At 32.0% G+C, this 18049-nt stretch overlaps 1 pseudogene; it reads right to left on the bottom strand.

Moving 5' to 3' along the window:
* Positions 1 to 16297: 16297 nt before the first annotated feature.
* On the bottom strand, positions 16298 to 17771 carry LOC132295862 (uncharacterized; annotated as a pseudogene).
* Between the last annotated feature and the right edge of the window lie 278 nt (positions 17772 to 18049).

Genomic DNA, 18049 nt, shown 5'->3' with positions numbered 1-18049 from the left:
AAATTATTTAATGGACTATTTAAGAAAAATTCAAATTTACTAATCTAATCAAATCCATTATTCAACAGATTCGATTCGATTGGATCCGTGGGATAACATATCGGTGTTGGATTAGAAAATTTTTAATTAACTCTTGCAGTATCAACTCCATCTTTGGTAAACCTTGGCGATGGCAACCCACCGGTCGATATTGAATGTTCAAATCTCTCACGGCTCAAGGGATGAAAAACATAGGAAAAACATCATTTGAACCAGATATTCTTAAACAATTGGAAGTTGTAACAGAATACGGAGTCATGTTTGGCGAAGCAGCTGTGAAAGGAGTGCGATTAAGACTTCAACTCTCTATGGAGAGACAATGGACTAAGCAGTTGGAGATATAATCGAATTTGGAGAAAGAACAGACTAAACTATTGGAAATTAAAACGAGAGAAATGATAGCTGAAGTGGAGTTTGAAAGAGATATAATGCGTCAAGATCTATCAAATGTTCCAACAAAAGTATCAAAAGCATGGATCATTCGATAACAAAATCCAATCCTAAATAAACTATATCAGAGGGGTGGTCATATGTAATTTATTTTTTATTTTATTGTTATAAAATATGTAATGTATTTTTTATTTTATTTATGTAATTGTGAAAAAAAATGTGTAATGTTTTTCTATTTTATTTATATAAGTGTGAGAAAATATGTAATATCTTTTTATAATATAAATTTGTTACAAAAATTATTCCATTCATATATAAAAAAAGTTTTCAAGTGATTAAAAAAATAGTTGTTAAAGAAAACATAAACAAACAAAAAAATAAATATATTTTAAATTTTTTTGCGTAAAATATTAAATATACAAAAATTATTAAAACATTAAATAATAATTAAACTTTGCAAGAAAAATTGATTGCAATGTACTGTTACTAGCCAGGTCGGCATAATTGCTGACGTTATATAATCTTGCTACTTCTCTATATACTGTTATATAGTCGGATCCTGTTAAAATTCTCTTAGTGGTGGGACCTACCACTATGCTGTAGTGGGTCCCACGATCAGGGAGACAAACAAAAATTAATTATCCATAGCTAAACCAAACGACTTGGACTGAATATTAATGATGAAGGGACTTATAGCTATTAGCTAGTACATAGAGCATTGGGAATTTGAGAGTACTATAGACTTCATGAAGTTCACTCACAGTCGGTCATGAAAATCAAAATCTTCTAAGCAGATAGATATAAATAAAATGCCTAATTTTTACTCCTATAATCTTTAAAATATATGTGATTTTTTCGCTGATGGATGTCTCAAAATTGCTAAATTATTAGTGTTTAGGACTTTTTTTGATAATTTTATAATTGAATCCAACTGTATTATCAAGTTAATTTAGAAAGGCATTAATATATCCATTGAAAAATATCAAAATGTAGCAAATCAAGTATAATTGATGGTACTAAAATGAGCAAAATAAATTAGAGTGAAATGAAGATGTAACAAATTTTTTTTTTAGTGTTGTGTGTAGATTTGTAAACGGATCGGATTCGGACCTGATCAGACCTAATTTGATCCGAATCCGATTAGCGTTTTAATCGGTTCGATCCAATCTGACGAATATTTTGTAAGTCAATTCGAATTCGATTTGTTAATAAACGGATATTCGATCTGATAATCTTATTCGATAAAAATGTCATTTTTTATAAAAATAAAAAGAAAAGAAAAAAAGTAAATTAATGTCAAAAGATAATTAAAGAAAACAATGATTATAAGAAAAAGATATAAAACAAAAGATAAGTAAAGTATGAAAGGGAAAGGAAAAAATATATATTTACTTTTTGTTAATGAATAAAGAGTATGATATTATTGGTATGTATAATAGGAGATTTATTAGTATTTGAATGAGAACACTACACTATTATACATATAACATTATGTTTTTTTTTTTTAGTTTATTGGGTTACCTCTAATACAAATTGGATAGTAGTATATATATATGTAAAATTATTGATAATTTATATATAATTATTTATATATATATTTATTCGGATCGGATTAGATCGAATTATTATTGAATCGGATCAATATAATCCATATTTGATTTGTTAGGTTAACGAATTATCGGATTCGGATCGTAATCGGATTATCGGGTTTTTTGTTCATTCCATATCCGACTAATCGGATCGGATCAAGATCCGGATCCGCTCCATTAGTAGGTCTAGTTATGTGTTCATCAGGCTTCAAGTTGATTCAAGGTTGGCATTGACATGAATGTTTATGTCCCTCAATTATCATATATATATATATATATATATATATATATATATTCAAACAGATTCTTCAGTTTTTTAGTATTGGGCTCCTCCCTTGGGCCTTTTTTTTAGCTCTGCTAGTTAGATTGGGCTTATTTGGACTTCTTATTGTTTAATCCTATTTTTGATACAGGCTAGCTTTTCTTGGGCTTACTCCCCCTCTAAATTTTGCCAATATTTAAAATACTTTCACATTTACCATGATTTACCTGTTAAAAAAAGGGAAATACAGAAAAAAAATATAAAGATGATTTACTTTTCTAGCTTTTCTTTTTGTTTAATTCCATACTTGTTCTGGAAATGATTTGATTTTCTCCTATTTTAAGTTTCTCTTCCTCATTCCTCTTGTATGAGCTAAAATGTATTATACTATTTCGACTAGGAATAACAGTGGAAGCATTAGTTTGGTAAGAAACTGTTGAGTTGGTGTAGAAACTGTTAAGAGTTTCGAGATTAAGACCTCTAGGAGTAACTTTATTTATTTATTATTATTTTTTTGTGCTATATATATATATATAAAAGCAAAGACTTAAGTATTTAATATTTATTAGCTAGGCCCAATCTTGATGGATAATATGTAAATTTACTAGCTTTGCATTTTACAATGTCCTGTACTTCTTACATCCTCCAGATATGCATATTTTGGGTTAATTCTGGCCAAATGTCTTAAAACCAAAATAAATAAATAAAACAAAAAATACAAGCATGCATGGAATGTTTTTGGATCTATAAAAATTCATGATGTTTACACGTTTGATTAAGATAAAAAGAAGTGTAATGGTATTTTAACTGAAAATGTAAGTTGAAATGATTTTTGGCCCGTAAATTCAATCAAGTGTATATTGAAAATGTTTTACCTTTTGCCACTCCTCAAATAAGAAGGCATATTTTCTCTAATGGCGCCATTGAAGAAAAGTAGTTGTTAGGATTAAATAAAAAAATATATTTTTAGCATTAATCATATTTAATGGCACTTTCTCACCTTCCAAATATTATTAAAAACCTATTTCCGCGGCTCGCTTCCTTTTCTCTTCTCTCTTTCTCTCTCTCTTTCTATCTACATCACTTTCTCCCTTATAGTAATCAATGGTTTCTGGTGAGCTAGGTTTCAAGTTTGCAATGTTTGACTGGTTTGAGACCCTAACTTAACATCCCTGCGTTGACACAACTTTTCTGTATCGATCTCTCTGTTTGCTTTCTCTTTCTCTCTTTGCTGTCTCTTTTTTAATGTTAATTTTTCGATTATCCAAATTGAAACATTAATACCAGCACTTGCATGCATGCATGACTCTTTGTGGATGTGTTTAGAGAGGGAGGTCTTGAGTTGGATTTTAAAATTAAGACATGGATAACAAATTGTAATGATTTGTTGCACAAAATGAATTGAATTCTCATTGTACAACTTTGTTTTGCACTTTTACTTCTGATTTGCTAGTTACTGTGTTTTTATGTGCCTTTCCCTCTTATTTATCTACTCATCTTTTTTTTAACATAATGCAAACCAACTTCATGTTGAATGCTCAATCAAACACAGTTGCTCAGCGAAAAATACTCCAAAGTGGATCAACTATTTGATCACGTAATTGTAAAACAACTGATTCTCAATATTTCCATTTAAAATTTCTAAGTGACCAACTGAAATGGGCTCTATAGAAGTTACAAAACTAATGCAAAAGAAATAAGTATGAACAACAGAACAAGTAAGTTGATAAATCAAAATTGTATGATAAGTTATATTAATCCTTGTTCTTGGTATGTTTGCAAATTTTTTTTTTTTGGTTGGTCAATTAGTGCAATGTTTAAACTAAATGATGAGGGTTTTCATTGTTTTGGTATGTTCGCAATTTTTTTTTGTTGGTCAACTAGTGTAACTAAATGATGAGGGTTTTCATAGAATTGTATCGTATTTGTAATAAAAAATAATCCAAAACTCTTAGATTGCAAGAGGAACATGAAAGCAAATAACATGATGAATTTAAGAAGTATGATCATTTGATATTTGGTAGAACTTAATTTTAATTATTTTTTTTTTATTTAATTTTTTTTATTCTCCAAGATCATTATTTACTCGCTAGTTTTGAAAATGAACTCTTTCAGTCAAGCTAGAATATAAGTATTGATATGTCTGGAAACTACTTAACCAATTGGGTGAATACGTACCCCATGCCAGCTGATATAAAACTTAGAAAACATATTACATAGCTCATGCCTGATTACATATGTCACAAAAATTAAAAGATAAAATAATTCTAGTAATATATGTTAAAGAAATTTTGCAAGTCTCTCACATACCTCAAGTTTAGAGCTTGTTAATGGCACACTCATCAATTTATAAACTTTCTCCACTCTAATGCACTGTAGGATACTTTCCAAACAATGGTTAATATTTAGTATATAGAATTCCCCGCCTAAATATGTACATATCTACAAAATTCTACACTATACTTACAAGCTCTACAATACTTTAAATTTACATTCATACAATCTTCAACACAAATGTGAAGTACTTCATAACTCTATCCATGTCATACAGAGTCTTCCTTAGTGCTGGCACGTAGCCTAGCACGAGATCAAGCATGACACTAAGCACTTATTATATTTGAAAAAAAGAAAGGAAAGATAACTATCTCAATAAATTTATCATTATATGCTGTCACATCTAAAAGATAAATATATAAGCAACAAGTTGTAAGACAAAATATAAAGATTATATTGAGTATCAATTAAATTAGAGTAAATTTGAACACAAAGAAGTGGTTAAAGAGAATAAAACATGTCCTAGGACTTGTATAGTTTTTATTATTATTATTATTATTATTATTATAAAAGAAGGACAATTTTGATATTAGCAAAGTTTTATTAAACTTTATAACTCTTTCCTTTCATTTCTTTTCATTTCCTCTAAAAAAAAAATTTAGAAGATAACAAAATTATTTTATCCTAATTTGTATCCTTCCAAATCTCTCCAATTTTTATTTTTATTTTTATTTTTTTTGTTTCCAAATTTTTTTAACAAACACATTATTTTTCCCTCTATTACCTTGGTTGGGTTCAATGTCATACAACATCACAAATTATCCCAACTCCTAAGGGCCTAACGGTAATCGAAAATATTTTTTGTTTATATTTTCATCCGAAATAGAAATAACGTATTTGTCGTGAAGTATGCCCAGTAGTGATTGAAGCATGTTTGATAACATTAAATTTGTTGCAAGATTTTTTGAAGCAGAAATATGAAAACATGCTTGATAAAAAAGTTTTATCAAGTTTTAAAAAGATAATGGCTTGTTAAAAAAAAGTCAATTCAAAGTTTTTCAATTTTTTTTTTTTTTAATACTGTTCATTGCTATAACACCAAATTGATCTTTTGACTTTAGACCACTATTTATGAAATATAAAACAAATAATTTTGTACGGAACATTTTGTTGCCCAAAACAATGCTACAGTACCCAGTCCAAAACAAAAAAACACAAAATAAAACTTAAGGAATTGGGCTAAAAGAGGTGCATATAAAGTATTGACCTATGGCCCCAGAGAAATAAGAAAATGGGACAAAAAATTAGATTCAAGCGAATGTGTGGTCAAATTGACGTGTATATGTTCATTTGCAATATCAAACACATACTCACCAAACATGTGACGGCCCAATACAATCCTACAATATCCAGCCTAAAACAAAAATGCAAACCAAAAAGTCTTTTTTTCTTTTTGGGTTTTTTTGGGTAGATGGATGAATTTCGCAAGTCGACTTGTTTGATTTGATTTTTAGAATAGAAGTTGACGATATAATAGAAATTCTATTGTAAAATCATTAATAAAGGAATTAGGAAATATTATATTGTTTCATCAAACCACAAGGTATTATAGACTTCGTGAAGTTCATTCTGTTAGAATATCTGTGCCCTAGCATAGCAAATTCTAATTTTGGATTGTAAAAGTCATAGTTTCTTATCTGGATATTATTATTAAAGCATTATACAATTGGTGAATGGAATGCATTATTTTTCGATTTATTATGGAATTGATTGTGTCACTTGATTACAAAATATATTTATATGTATGTAATGGCAATTAATACTATGTTATAAATTAGTAATCATAAATGGTTTAAAGTGGGTAATTATGGATGGACATTTAATTAGTTAAGACTGAAACCGAGTCCACGATAGATTGAGATATATTGCGAGAGCTGTCATATGCAATTGCTCTCTATCACAGTTATGGCTTTTGACTTTCAAGCATGAGAGAAGTATAGACTTTTTTATTAATTAATAATTACTTTGATTTGTTCGGCGGATACCTCGGGATCCTTAGATCGACAGTTTGGGTAGTTATGTAATTAATAATTAGAGGTCTATATTCTCAATATTTGCATCGGTGCTACTTGTATTTATTTTGTTTTGATTATGGTTGATCACAAATTAAATTCGAAGGCCTTCGTATGTTTTAGACAAATGTTTTCTATATATATTTATTTAATAAATTATTATATTTTTTTGTCAAATAAATATTTTATTGTGATCGAGCCGGAAATAATCAAAGGTAACAAAATAATTATATTAATTATGTTGTCGGATTGATAGCTTTAACTATCCGATAAATAATTAAGCATAGAGGGGTCAAAGTGCAACATTGACTTAGAGGTTATTTACTATTTAATTGGAGTGCAATTAATTTCTTTTAGTGGAGTAGAAATTAATTTATGAATTAATTGAATTGGGTCTATGGTTTAATGGACCGGACCATTTATTAATTTATAGGAGCCAAGAAAATAGTAAGCCCAAAAGGATTCTCACCAATAGCCCAAGTTAATATTGGAGTCATGTTAGAATTGAGAAAGTTGAATTAGAGATGGAAAATGATTTATTGTTTCTTTATTCTTATTTTTATTTTGCCTATATATACATGTGTTCATGTATATTTTAAGGGTGACTTTTAGAATAAGAAAAAGGAATACATTTTCTCTTTCTAGATTTTAGGGTTTTGTTTTCTCTTCTAAAGGAGGCTACCACAAGCCTAGATTCCAAGGTCATTCATCAAGACATATTGGTGATTCCTAAATGGAAGATAATAATTAAGAAGAAGGAGAAATGATCTTGCTAAAGGGATCTACAATAAGTGAGAACATTCACTTTAGAGGAAAGTTTAAAAGGTTTACTCAGACCTTTGATGTAAGTATTCAATCTGTTTATTGAATTATACATCATTTTTTATTTATCTTTGCATAAAACTTGTCTCTATGTGATGAATCAAGATCCATGATTGCAAATCCCTCAAAAGTTTTAAAAACTTGCACGTTTCCCAACACATTCACGGTCATGAAAATCAAAATCTTCTGAAGCAGATGTGTGTAAATATAATGCCCTAATTTTTACCCCTATAATCTTCAAAATATATGTGATTTTGTCGTTGATATATGTCTCAAAATTGTTAAATTATTAGTGTTTAGGACTTTTCTTGATGATTTTATAATTGAATCCAACTATATTATCAAGTTAATTACTTTCTATAACAAATCTGAAAAGAGAGGCATTGATATATCCATTGAAAAATATCAAAGAGTAACAAAGCAAGAATAAATGTTGGTAATTAAATGAGCAAATTAGAGTTAAATGAAGAAGAAACAGTTTTTAAGTTTTCTAGTGTTGTTGTGTTTAACAGGCTTCTAGTTGATTCAAGGCTGGCATTTACATGAATATTTATGTCCCTCAGTTATCATATACATATATGCGTGTGTGTGTGTGTGTGTTTTTTTCAAACAGTTTCTTCAGCTTTTAGTATTGGGCTTCTCTCTTGGGCCTTTTTTTTAAAAAAAAAAAAAAAAAAAAAAATTATCATTTAGCTCTGCCAGTTACATTTGGCCTATTTGTACTTCTTTTTGTTAAATCCTAGTTTTTGATACAGGCTAGTTTTTATTGGGCCAACCTTAGGGCTACTCTATGGGTGACAATTCGTGTTCGCGGGTCATCGTATTGTGTCGATCTAAGAGGATTATACTAAATAGTTCAATCCGAACATAACCCGTTTAATGACTTATTTATTAAATGAGTTACACGTATAGCTCCTCAAATGTACTCCTTCGGGACCAATAATAAATGAAAACATCATCTCTTGTTATCAAACCAGAAATGATGAAACATATCTATAATTATCAAATTAGAAATGATATGTACATACTTATCAATATTATTCTTTGATTTTTTTTTTCTAATATTATAATTAATGTGGGCATGCTCATTTATTATTAGTTCACATCATGTGATGACATAAGTATTGTCTATTAATTATATATTTTAGAAACATGATTTGATCCAAAATTAAAATTAAAACTTTGTTTCAAAAAAATAAAAATTTGAGAGTTTTGTTTGTGATCCATAGCAATATATATACCCACCCAAATCAATGCAAGTAAGATAATACTCCTTCTGTCTCAAGATAAGTGTTCACATTTCTATTTTTATTCGTTTTAAAATAATTGCTTAATTTAAAAAGTTCAGTATACTATTTTTTATAATATTATTAATTTAACTTTGTTGCAAATTTAGTAGGATTAATTACACTCACACTCCCTGAGGTTTGCCCTATTGACAGCTAGATGAAAGTTAGTCTATTTTTGAACAATGACACCCCCTCTAAAAATTTGACCCAGATAGGCCCTTAAAAGGTGAAAAAAGATGATATTACCCTTCAATAAAATATTAATTTTAATATGAAAGATCATAATTTTTAAATGACAAAATTGCCCTTATTAGGTTTCTTTCTCTACCTTCTCATTAAAACCCATAACTTTCTTCCTCTCTCTACCCTCTCACCTTTATCAAAAATCCACCACCACCACCCATCGCAACCTTCACCACTACAATATTAATCACATGTTTGTATTTACTTTCCAGAAATAAATTGATTTGGGAATCAAACACACGTACATATATGCACACACACACACACATCCCTATTATGTATCTCCAATCTAATTCAAACCCATCTACATCAAGCTTTTCAACAATCCTCCTATACTGGTGAAAAAAATAGCATTCAATTCCTCCTCTACTTCGTTGATCCTCCTCCACACATGCTAACCCGAAACCCTAAAATCAAACCAACCCATTTGGCATCGCGATGATGAAGTATGAGGTGGTCCGACGGCGGCGGCGATTATGGACGAGGTGGTATAACAGCGGCGAGGAATGGAGGGTCTCGCCTTCCACTCACGGCCGGTGGCGCCTCCACCATCACCTCATCTAGTTCGCTCTTTTCAAGATTTTGAAACTACTCCAAAGAAGAGCACTTTGTATATGTGTGTGTGTGTGTGTGTGTTTTTTTTTTTTTTTTTTAAGAAAGATGTGGGTCACTCTTCAAAACCCTCGGTGTATATATATGTGTGTGTGTTCTAAAGCTTTTTTATTTATTTATAATATAAAAAACCCAAGAAGAACTATATATGAAAACAATTTTAATTTCCATATATATTACATAAGGGATCTGCTTCCAAAATTATTCAGTTTCTCTCTCCATATTAGTAGGATTAAATTGGTTTTATATCTTATTCTTCCCCTCCTCTTCTTCATTCTCTTTCTATATAGATATATATGTGTGTGTGTGTGCGTGTGTGTCTAAGTATAACTGGAGAAGATGATATATATATGTACATATATATTCTGAAGAGGTTAGTTTGGTGTATTAAAATTAATTAGAAGATAAACTGTTTAACATTCTATTGGGTCAATTGACAAGTTAAAGGGCTTTCTAGTCATTTTATCACGTGTTAGAATGCTAAGGGGTGTCTTTGTCATTCGAAGCAAACTTGAGGGGGTGTCATTGTTCAAAAGTATGTTAACTTTCATCTGGTTGTTAATAAGGCAAACCTCAGGGGGTCTGAGTGTAATTAACCCAATTTAGTAATTTATTCATTTCTAATATAATAAAATAATAATAAAAATAATTTCTAAAATTTTAGAGCATCTCCAAATGTTGTGTATATATTTTTGTGTAAATCTAATGTGTCAAAGTAGATTTACACAAAAAATTTGTACTACCTATTTGTAACTCCAGTTGTTGTTTTATGCCTTTTGTGTTAAAAAATATGTCCCAATAACAACTAACCACGTGTAATACCCATGACCCTGTATAACTTTTACAAACCTGCTTGATTCACTTTACTTTTCGAGATTAAATCTCACGTTCCAATCCTTCTCGATTAGGAAAATAATAATAACTTCCCCCTATATTTCACTTTTCCATCCCACCAATAGCAAACATTTCCCACTGCCACCAAAATTCTAACTTAATAACAAATAATTAAATAAGATTCAAGTATGTATAAACTACATAATCAAATGTTTTACCTCACATCCCAATCCCTTTCAATTACGAAAAAAATCAAACGAAAGTGATGAATCAAACTATGTTTATTAAAAATATAATAATAATAAAATAAAAGATGGTCGAGCAGTTCTTACTTTGACGCCAGTTGCAGATTCTTCTTTATGGCACTCTAGAAAAGTGGGAAACAAAGAGGTGTAAAGGAATAAGAGAGAAGAAAGAGAACCGTGAGTGAAAAAAAGGGAGGAGAGAGAAAATATGTTTATGTGAATATGCTTACATGATTGTGTAAAAGGTCTCTGTAAAATACACAACCCTTTTACACATTGGTGATGTGAAAATGTATCTTAACATACTGCTGGAGATGAAAAAAATTTATAAATCATATGTGGCAGAGCATATTTTACACAAAACGATTTTTTAACAGACTGTTAACCCTTTTACACATTAGTGATGTGGCGATATTCTTGTATTTAAAAAAAATATATTTATTTTGACCAAGAGAATAATACTATATTACTAATGTATATAGATTTTTTTAAAATATATTTATATAATATTATATAGGGTTGCAAATGAGCCGAGCCAAGCCGAGCTTGGGTCTGCTCGGGCTCGGCTTGTTTGTTTACGGGGTCTGCTCGGGCTCGGGCTCGGCTCGTGATGAACTAAAAAAATTGGGTTCGGGCGGGCTTGTCTAAATTTTAAAAGCTTGGGTTTGTCTAAATTTTAAAAGCTCGGGCTCGGCTCGGCTCAGGTTTGTTAATTTTTTTTTTTTTTTTTTAAATTACTTCTCAAAATTAATTAGTATTCGACAAATAAATAAATAAATAAATAAATTTTCGGAAGGTAAACACTACCTATTTTATAAGAACAACTGAGCAAGTTAACTTACAACACTTAGCAAAAAAAAAATGAACTTATAAGAATTAAAGTAAGGTGATGCCTGATAATACAAAATCGCGGTTGTCCAGATTCATGGAATTAAAGTGAAAGTAAAGTTGTGCCAAAAAATTAATTGATGATGCAGTACCTAATTGATGCTGACGACGTCAATGGCCGATGATGACGAGGATGGAGGGACAGCGTCACAGACGATGGCGGGACAACGGACGACGTCCATGGCGAGGACAGAGAACTGCGGCCGACGATGACGAGGACAGACGATGCGTTCAGATCTGAGAGAGAGAGTTATGGCGATTGAGTTGATTAGAGAGAGACATAGAGTTAGTTGTGTAGATGGAAGGGTTGTTGTTAATGGACTAAGCCGATGGAGTTGATTCGTGACTCGTGAGAGAGAGAGAGACCGACGATGGGATTTGTTGTCGAGAAAAGGTAGATCTGAATGGTGGAGTGTAGTTTTAGGGTTTTTGTTATCTTACAAAATCAACGGATGAGATGGGTTCTAATTTAATGGGTAAGATGAAATCTTATTTGGGCTATGGTGGATTTTCTTTGCGCTAGAGAGTTATAATTCTTGGGCCATTTTAATGAAAAATATAAGCTGGGCCAACCTTAAAAATAATATGGACTAAACATTTTAAATGTACAATAAAAACAAATGGGTCTATTACATATAATGGGCTTGGTATATATGATGAGCTTGATAGGAGCCCTGTTCACGAGTCTCAACGAGCCCATATTCACGAGCCTAGAAATTGGGCTCGAGCTTGGCTCATTTGCTTAATGAACGAGTCCGAGCAGAGCCCTTTGCGAGCCGAACTCGAGCTGTTCATGAACAGTTTAGTTTATTTGCTGCCCTAATATGATGAATTAGGAAAAAATTGTTCAGTTTTAAAAATATTATGCCTAACAACAGTTCAGTCCATTTGTTGCCCTAATATTATATTAGGAAAAAACTGTTTAGCTTTAAAGTACTATGTCCAACAATTTAAAGCTGCAACCTGCTTGAACACTCTCCCCTCTAGAAACCCATTTCTCTTTCCTCAAGCTTTATCTATTCTCTCTCTCTCTCTCTCCTTTCAATCTCCCATTTCTCTCTATTTTTTAGTATAATAAAATAAAAAAAAGGCTGTACAAAATAATTTCAAAAGTTCAATTGAAATGAATGATAGTCCAAAGACTTTAGGGTACAAAGCCCCACAACAAAGCAACCCATTTGTAGAGAAACAAAACCCAAAGTAAATTCAAATTTTGAATTTCCACAACATAAAGTTGAAAAGCAACCTGCAATGATCAGGTAATCTAGCAGTCCGTGAATCTTATATATATATATATATATACATATTGTTACCCAAGAATTGACTCTAGAGGGAGGGTGAATAGAGTCAACGGCCAATTTTCGCAAATTATAGAAATACAATTTCTAATCAACAGTATAACCAATTATGCAATAAACAAGATATGAAAGTAATCAATTTAGCACAATTGTAAAAGAGATAAGGGAAAAGAGATTGCAAACAATAACACAGCGATTTTTGCGAGGTTCGGAAACTCCTACTCCTCGGCTCAAGATCCCTCTTGAGACTTCCCAAATTCCTTAGAGCTTCTCCTTAATGGTGGAAAGCAAACCTTCAATTGAAGCAAGACCTTGCTTCTCTTTCTTGCTAGGAGAACATCCTTCTTCTAGGCTTCCTTTTGGGTCGCACCAACCCTTTACAGTATCCTTGCTAAGAGACCACCTCTCTTAGTTTTACATAGGCCACACCAGCCCTTACAATTTCTTTGCTAAGAGAAACTCTTCCTTTTAGGCTTACAGCAGATTTGTAGATAGAATTTGTAGTACAAGAAATCCTCTCAAGAACTGATACAAATCAAACCTCACAATAGAGTATATATGAAATCAAGTGAAGCTCAAACTCTGAGTATGAAATGTATGAGAGATAATGAGGAAAATGCAGAACAAAAGCTCTGATGAAATACTAGAATAAAAGTTCAGCAAAGGCTCACGAAATGCTCTCTGAAGTTCACTCTGATTCAACTATGGAAGCTTGTATATGAGATAAAGATCGATGTCTGAACAGAGGCTCTATGAGTGAGTATAACCAGAACAAAAGCTCTGTATAATGGTAGAGCCAAAAGCTCTCTTTGATGCAATATAATGTCTCTAAAAAATGGTCAACTAATTCAGCAGACAACCCCTCTGTATTTATAGAATTTCATAGCTCAATATAGCTGTTAGAGGAAATAAATGCAGAAAAAATTGTCGTTGTAATTCAAAACCCTCAAAGGAGCTGGCTCTTTGCAAAAGTGGAGGCGGCTCAATTTCAAATGGAGGCGGCTCCATTAAAAAAGTGGAGCAGGCTCTTTTTCTAAAATGGAGACGGCTCAATAGAAAAATGGAGCCTTCTCTAGTTTTGTAGAGCCTTCTCTAAAAAAGTGGAGCAGGCTCTTTTTCTAAAATGGAGACAGCTTAATAGAAAAATGGAACCTTCTCTAGTTTTGTAGAGCCTTCTCTACTTTCCTGAGCCTTCTCTAATTTTTTAGAGCCTTCTCTAGTTTTTCATTGAGCCTTCTCTAATTTTTCATTGAGCCTGCTCCATTGGCCTTGAGAAAGTTGGCTCTATTTCTTATAGAGGCTGCTCTTGCTTCGTGAAGGCTGCTGCTAAATTGGATTGGACAGAAAAAAGTGCATGACTTCAAATGGACATAACTCAGTCCATGAAACTCCAAATGAGGTGAAATTTGAGTCTAAATTTATTGTTTTGAAGTCAGCTATCTAAAGCCACCAGCCTTGCTCAAAAATTCCAACCATAGAAAAAGTTATGGCTGTTTAAGTGCAACCTGGTTAGAATTTTTGTAGAGCAGAATCAGGTATTTTGTGAAGCTCATATCTCAGTCATTTTTAATCCAATTTAGGTAAAATTTGAGAATAAACTTAAGGGCTCGAAGTCAGCTTTCCAATACCACTGGCCTTGTGTAAAAATTCCAACTACAAAAATAGTTATAGTAGTTTTAGTGCAAGCTGGTCTGAAATTTTTCTGGGCTGAAAATTGCTTCTTTGAGATATCCATCTTTCTAGCACCTAGGACTTTGATGAATGATTCAATTTTGTTCAAGGCCTGTTTCTAAAGTCTAGGGACATATGAAGATGATAAATTTCAAGTGCATTGTGTCCTAGAGTCATTTACCAAATTTTGGCAACAAAGGCTTTAAAGATGAAAAATTAATTCAATGCCTCTTTTCTTTTTAGAGACAAAAAAAAAAATGTTATGATTAATGTGCATGGTCTTAGCATTTCTAGCTTAAGTTGTGAGTTCTTTCAAAGCTTATGCAAGCTTGAACTAACTCATTCTTAGCAAAGACTTCATATGTTAAATATATATGTATTGAAGTTCATAGTCTAATGCTAATGATGTAGAGCATATAAATGATGTATGATATGCATGGTCCAATAGAGATGAGCTTCAAATGAATTCATAAAGACTTTGACATTGAATCTTAAGCTCTCACCATCCTATCTACCATTTTCTTCATTCTTTGACGATGATCGTTTAGGCTTGATGAAGACTTTCTTTCTTTCTTTGAAATGCTTTGTGTGATATTTGAAGTCCGAGTTCTTTTTTAATTTCTTGTACTTTGATGCTTCCTTGAATCCAGTGCTTGAGTGTTTGGAATGCTTGAAATGGAACTTCTAGCTCATCATTGAGGATTGAATGATTGATCAACTATACTTCACTCAATGAAAATATTAGTACATAAACATCATTAATGGTTTGTAATCATCAAAACATAAGATTGACCTTTAGATAAAATCCTTAAGCCAACACATATATATACACTTATACAATTTATTGGTCTAAGTATGTGGACAGATCATTTTGACAAAGACAACTCAATCTTCAAAGTCCTTTTCTCTAATCAGTACTTCAATCTCCCTTTGTCATCTCGCATCATCACTTACACGTTACTTTTTGCCATAAACTCGCTCACTTTTACTCTAAGGTAGCGGATTTCACCTTGATTTGTCAAAACACTTTAATTATTATTTTTCTATAATACATTTGATTAATTTAAAAATGTAAATAATAAAATGCATTTTTGTGACTTAATAATTATACCATACTGTATTTATGTCTCAAAATCTAACAAAGCACTCGTATCATCCACCAATACAATACATTAACTTATCCATTCATATATAGTGCTTTAGAATCCAACATAATCCTATCACATCACCTCTAAGTCCACGGTGTCCACCAAAATAATCCAACAAAGTTCACCAAAATACAAATGAAATCGTATTCATAATAAATACCAAAACACAACAATTGTTTTTGCAAATAAGTAATTCTATTTAGAAGTTCTAAGTCATATTGCTAAGAGCATTCGGGCGGCATTATGTTTAGAGTAGAAATGTGTCAGTTAGGAGAGAGAAATGGGCGGTGTGGTGAAAGAAGTGGAGTATATCTCTTGTGGGACCTATAGTCATTATCTAAGCTATTGTCCACAGATAGAGCTGCCTTTAGAGAATACTCCATTATTTTTTTCCTTTGTTTAATGAATCTGATTGAAGGCAAAAAAGCAAAAGGCAGCAATGGCTCAATTTACTTCTAAACGTTCCATTAAATTCAAACGGTAACAAACGGTTATATTTTTAGCTTATAAATACTATATTTCATCTTCAATAATTTTCACCTTCAATAATTATTTCCCTTAATATTTTTTTTTAACATATCATCTATATGGATCCTCAACCTCCATTCTATAACCCCCATCTCAACCATTCTCATAATTCTGAATTACCACCGCAATCCAATTATAATGTGGATTCTTCAATTTCTTTAAATTTCTTAACAAATCTAATCGAAATAAATAATTTTTAAAATATTGTTTATTCATCAGCAATATGAAAATTACATTTTATTCTACTACAACAAATTTAAACATCTTCATTACCAAATTGATTCCACAAATGTTCCATGAGATCTCTCCTAAGATCGACATTGTCTGATCTATTGCGAATCCTACTTAGGCGAGAGGAAATGTGTGCCGCCAACATTAATGGGTTACGAACGTAATATGGAAGGGAGATTGGGTCATCTGTAGGAGGTGTCCATTGTAAAATGTGTTCACCCTCGTCTTCAATAATCATATTGTGTAATATGATGTACGTTCTCATTATTTTGTTTAGATCTTCTGTATTCCAATAAAGTACCGGTTGATGCGTTATAGCCCACCTCATCTGCAACACGCCGAACACCTGTTCTACATCCTTCCTAACAGCTTCTTGTTTGTTAGCAAATAATTTTTCTTTGACTGTTGTTGGGTGCGAGATGGTCTGCATCAAAGTTGCCCACTTAGGATATATACCATCAGATAGGTAATACCCCATTGTACGCCGATGCCCATTCACCACGTAATTAACTGGAGGCATTGAACCATTGATCATGCTCTTGAATACTGGGAAATGATCGAGAATATTCAAGTCATTATGTGAACCAACCATACCAAAGAAAGCATGCCAGATTCATAGATTTTTCGATGCAACGGCCTCCAATATGAGGGTAGGTTTATGGCTTTTTCCCGTGTGCGTGCCATGCCATGCTGTGGGGCAGTTCTTCCATTCCCAATGCATACAATCTATAGAGCTAAGCATACCTGGAAAACCTCTCTCTTCCCCTTCTCGAAGCAGACGTGCAATGTCATCTGCATTTGGTGAGCGTTGGTACTACTCCGCATACACAGCAATTATAGTATCACAAAACCTCTTCAAGCTTTCGATCGCAATGCGCTCAGAAATCTTTATATACTCGTCACAAAGATCAGCTGAAATTCCATATGCGAGTATACGGATTGTAGCAGTCATCTTCTGTATAGGAGTGAACCCCATACGACCGAAGGCATCGGGTTTCTGGATGAACCATTCGTCATATGTTGTAACACCGTTCAAAATGCGAAGAAACAATTCTCGTCACATCCGAAACCTTCTACGAAATATGTTTGGTGGATAAATCAGATTTTCAGCAAAGTAATCTCGGAATAGCCGTTGTGCTGCCTCCTCTCGATCACGTTTAATATACTTTCTCTTACGAGGTTGAAAGAATGCCCGCACCCTATCAGGCGATAATAATCTGCTCACATCGTTCATCCTTTTTCGATGGATTTCAAAAATATCTTCCCCATCTGAATCTGACAAATTCAATGGAGAAATAGACTCAGAGACGGGTATATCTCGTGACGATGAACCCATTGTTTTTTTGTATAAGAAATATGAAGACTCAAAGAATAGAGAATGGGCTTGAGAATGCAAAGAAGTGGATTTGATAATTGAAAGAAGATAGAATGAGTGGTTTATATAGGAATTGAAAGAACAAATAATAGACTTGAGAATGTAAAGAAGTGGATTTCATAATTGAAAGAAGATAGAATGAGTGGTTTATATAGAAATTGAAATATAGCCGTTTGGAATATAACCGTTGAGAAGAAGACAAAAAATTATTAAATTCAAATTCAAATTTTTTATTTTAT

The sequence above is a fragment of the Cornus florida genome, unplaced genomic scaffold, assembly GCF_030987335.1.
Source record: "Cornus florida cultivar Cherokee Brave unplaced genomic scaffold, ASM3098733v1 CherokeeBrave_3.0.0_Hap2_Chr02, whole genome shotgun sequence".
Classification (NCBI taxonomy): Eukaryota; Viridiplantae; Streptophyta; class Magnoliopsida; order Cornales; family Cornaceae; genus Cornus; species Cornus florida.
This window is presented reverse-complemented; position numbering and strand designations above follow the sequence as displayed.